Source organism: Tupaia chinensis, unplaced genomic scaffold, assembly GCF_000334495.1.
Source record: "Tupaia chinensis unplaced genomic scaffold, TupChi_1.0 Scaffold145814_1, whole genome shotgun sequence".
Lineage (NCBI taxonomy): Eukaryota > Metazoa > Chordata > Mammalia > Scandentia > Tupaiidae > Tupaia > Tupaia belangeri.
In genome coordinates, this window is record NW_006205672.1 from 2079337 (window position 1) to 2083983 (window position 4647).

General features: G+C 43.1%; 1 pseudogene; it reads right to left on the reverse strand.

The window, feature by feature from the left end:
- Positions 1-2507: 2507 nt before the first annotated feature.
- Positions 2508-3341, reverse strand: LOC106733891 (nucleophosmin pseudogene; annotated as a pseudogene).
- Between the last annotated feature and the right edge of the window lie 1306 nt (positions 3342-4647).

Sequence of the window (4647 nt, forward strand, 5' to 3'; positions counted from 1 at the left end):
CTTCAGGAAGTTCTCCTGGAGGAGGCAATAATATGGAAAGTGTGGTATATCAGAAGGGTAAATAATATTTGAAGAATATCACACCTGTAAAAAATGTGTTGGGAGGGGCTTAAGTGTCAAGTTGGAAATTTAGGCTTAGTTCCATTTTTCTGGAAGATATTGAAGGATTTTAAAAGACTTGCCAACCTGGGAATATGTATCTGAAAAGAATTTTAAAAGCTATGTGAATAGATTTTTTAAAAGATAAATTTGGGACTAGCAGATGGCATAATGGTCACATTGCTGGACATCCACACAGACGACCATGGTTCAAGTCCCAGACCTGGCGGCTTCAAACTCACACTAGGTACATGTGCATGCATGTCCAAAATCCCAAGAAGAGAATGGAGGAGAAGGGGTTGTGCTATGGGCATCACCCCTGGGGGGGTGATTTCTTGCTTTCTATCTGTCTCTCTAGCAAGTACATGTGCCAGATAGCAAAAATCTCTCTTAAAAAAAATATAAATAATAGACAGACAGGTGGATGGGAATAGATGAGCCTGAGAGAGGGTAGAGAGAGAAGAAGCGATTCAGAGGTTGACGCTGAGCTTTTTCTTTTTTTTTTTTTAGTTGTTTTTGCCTTAGGATACATGGACTCACCAAGGAGAGACAGAGACAGTGAGAGGGAAAATGACAAATCACCTCCCAGGGGATGACCATGCTGCAATCCCTTCTCCTCCATTCTCCTCCCAAGATCTTGGGCACACATGCACATGTACCTGGTGTGAGTATCAAGCCACTGGGTCTGGAACTCAAACCACAGACATGTGGGAATCCAGCAATACAACCGTTATGACATCTGCTGGCCCCTAATTCTTTTTTTTTCCAGAGAGATTTTTGCTATAGGGCATATGTTCTCACTAGAAAGACAGAAAGCAAATCACTCCACAAGGGGATGGCCACGCTGCAATCCCTTCTCCTCCATTCTCCTCTTGGGATTTTGGGCACTCGTGCTAGCCATGAGTTTTAAGCCTCTAGGTTTGGGAATTCAACTGTTGTCAACTACATGGGAGTCCAGTGACATAATCATTATATCATCTGCTAGTATCAGGTCTCTTTGAAAAAAAAAAAATGGAGTCAGCATGGGGCATGGGGGTTAAGGGGCTGAACTCAGAACCATGGATCAAGTCCCAGACCTGGCATCTTGCTTTCTCACTTTCCCTTTCTCTCTTTCTCTCTCTCTTTTTTTTGAAAGCAGCAATGAATTTTATGTCAAGATCAAGACATTTTCAAATATATGAGGAACTGAAATACTTCTCCCACATATCCTTAAAACTGGAGAAAATACCACAGCAAAACAATACAGGAATCCCAACACATCCAATTCAGAATGAAGGTAAACAGAAATACAGGTGTGCTTAAGAATTAGCCTGGAGACCAGCAGATGGTATAATGGCTACGTCTGTGGACTCCCACGTAGTCAACCATGGTTCGAGTCTCATACCCGACAGCTCAAAACTCACACTGGGCCCTTGTGTGTGCCCCAAATCCCAGGAAGAGAATGGAGATATAATTATGGTGTGGCCATCCTCTGGAGGGTTGATTTCTTGCTCTCTTGCCAGTGTGCACCCATGACCTATAGCAAAAAATCTCTGAAAAGAATTAGCCTGAAAATATCCTCATTTAACAATCACATGCAATAAATATCACCCACAGATCTAACATGTTATCACTGGGTGAAAAAAAAAAAAATCACTGAAGTAATCTCTTGAACTGGCTCAGACAAATTCAGGGCCCGAGAATAGCTGCTCTGAAGCCAGTGTAACATGTCAAATTTTCTTTGAGTTGAGGCTAGCATTTGTAGGGAGGACTGATGGAACATCTGGAAACAAGTTTACATAGCTGGAGTTTTTAACTATCAACAAGAGGTGGGAATGTAGGAGCACTAAATCCTCCTGATGGGAAACTGGTCAACTCTGGGGAGAACTGAGTACAGCAGGAACCTTCTCATGGCATTTTAGGATACTATTTGACATTTTTAACTATATATATTGATTTGACAAAATATAAAAAGTCAAATAAGTGGATACAAAGAGAACAGGGCTACTTTATGAAAATACTGAGTTTATTTCCCGTGTATATTTTTGTCTCCCCACCATTTCCATGTCTGACCACCACTACTCCTGTGTCCTATCATAACATTCCATACATACTCAAATCCAAGCAAAGGGTGGAGTTCCATCTTTAAAAACTAAACGGGCACTTTGGACAACACATTCTTGGCAATAGAACCTGGACAACATTTATCAAACACGGCAGGGAAAGTTCTCACTCTGCATTAGAAAAAGGACAGCCAGATATCAACTGTTACAGAAATGAAGTAAGACGGAAACTTTAACAAACTGTTTAAACTATTTTCTGAAAGAGACTTCCTCCGCTGCCAGAGATCTTGAATAGCCTCCTGATCAGTCATCCGGAAGCAGTTCTTGACATAATTGATAAACTTGGCTTCTACTTTGGGAAGGTGCTTACATTTTTGCTTTAATGTCTTCTATAGAACTAGGTCCTTTGGGTGTTTTAGGTGTTTTTTCCTGTTTTTTGAATGATTCTTGACCTTTTGATCTTGGTGTTGATGGTTTTGAGTCTTTTCCATTCTGGTTTGATTTTTGAGCATTTTTGCCAGGAGCATCTCGTATAGATTTTTTCACTGGAGCTTTTTCTTCTGTTTCCTCATCTTCAAAAATGTAATCATCATCATCTTCATCGTCATCATCTTCGTCAGCAGCAAGTTTTACTTTTTTCTGTGGAACCTTCCTACCACTTCCAGGGGCAGATCGCTTTCCAGATATACTTAAGAGTTTCACGTCCTCTTCCTCTTCTTCTTCTGACTCTGCATCTTCCTCCACAGCTACTAAGTGCTGTCCACTAATATGCACAGGCCCTGAACCACACTTCAACCTTAAGACCACAGGTGGTGTTATTTCAAAGCCCTCGAGGGAAACTGTTGGCTGTACAGACATTTTCAGTGTTGCCAGTGTTACTTTCATTGGACTGCCTTCATAATTCATTGCCTCTGCTTCAACAATGTGCAATTCATCCTTTGCACCAGCCCCTAAACTAACCGTTCTTAAAAATAACTGGTGTTCATTTTCATCATTATCCACTTAAAAGTGATCATCTTTGTCGGCCTTTAGTTCACAACCGAAAAGAGAGTTCCGGGGCCTCCGGGGGCTCATGTCCATGTCCATCGAATCTTCCATGGGGTGGCAGCACGCACTTGGGTGGGCGAGAAGGTGGACGGAGGTAAACGACTACGGCTCCCGAAAACAGCCGCGCAGGACGGAATCACTCCAGGGCTCTTTCTCTCTTTTTAAAAAATATTTATTTATCTAATTCCATTTGTTATTATTATTATTTTTATTTTACCAGAGAGAAACAGAGAGAGAGAGAGAGAGAAAGGGAAAGGGAGAAAGCAAGCTGCTAGGTCCAGGACTCAAACCACGGTTGGCCATGGGGGAATCCAGCATCTTTAACCACCACGCCACCTGCCGGCCCTCCCTTTCTCTGGTCAAAATTAAAAAAATAAATAATAACAATAAATAAAGTAAATAAATAATTCTTTTTAAAAAAGATATTCAGGACCAGCAGATAGTGTAATGGTTATGTCACTGGACTCCCACACAGGTGACTGTGGTCTGAGTTCCAGACCTGCTGGCCTAAAACTCATGCCAGGCACAGGACCAGCAGTTGGCATAATGGCTATGTCACTGGACTCCCATGTAGTCCACGGTTCAAGTCCAGGACCGGTGGCTTGAACTCATGCCGGGCGCATGTGCTGGGACCGGAGAAGAGAATGGAGGAGAAGGGATGGTCATGACCATTCCGGGGGTGGGGGGGGAGTGGTGGTGGTGGTGATTTCTCGCTTTCTGTCTGTCTCTCTCTGTCTTTCTGGAGAGCACATGTGCCCTATAGCAAAAAGCTCTCCAAAAACAAACAAAAAAGATATTCATGTTTCCATAGACACTAAAGTCCTTGAGGATGGTTATTTCAGTCCTCTTTATGGCCTTAGAACTACAGATTTAGAACTCTGCCTAACACAAAAAGGACTCTTTATTTACTATGGCAGGACTTCACAAACGTCCGGAGCTTTGCACATCCTTACCTTCCCACAAAATCCTACTGAAGCTTGAATTCCTCCATGATGCTTTCCCTGGCCTCTCCAAGAGCTCTGACTCCTGATGCCCCTGAACTTAACAAACTGTATTTTAAGAGTTTAAACAAGTAACTGCCATCAATGTGAACATTTCCACCTTTTCTTCCTAACAGCAATCCTTTTCACGCTTCCAGGCCCTGTCTAAAACTTACCTCCTCTAAGTAACAATCTGCCGGTTCCTTGAATTCTTGTTTTGAACTCTCAGCACATGGTGCTTCTATTCCTTAGCGCTTGTTATTCTTTCATTTCAGCTGTTCACTACTGCTCTCCGTTCCTCCCCGACACAATGCACACTCCTAGGAGCCGGGACAGCGGTCTCAACCGCCTGACTCCCGGCTCTTCAGCACCTGGCACTGCGGTTTGCAGACGCTGACCTAAGAGCAGCTCCGGGAAGCTCCCGCAGAGACAGGGGTTTACAAACACGTTCCTGCCAGCACATGTGCACTCCCACCAGC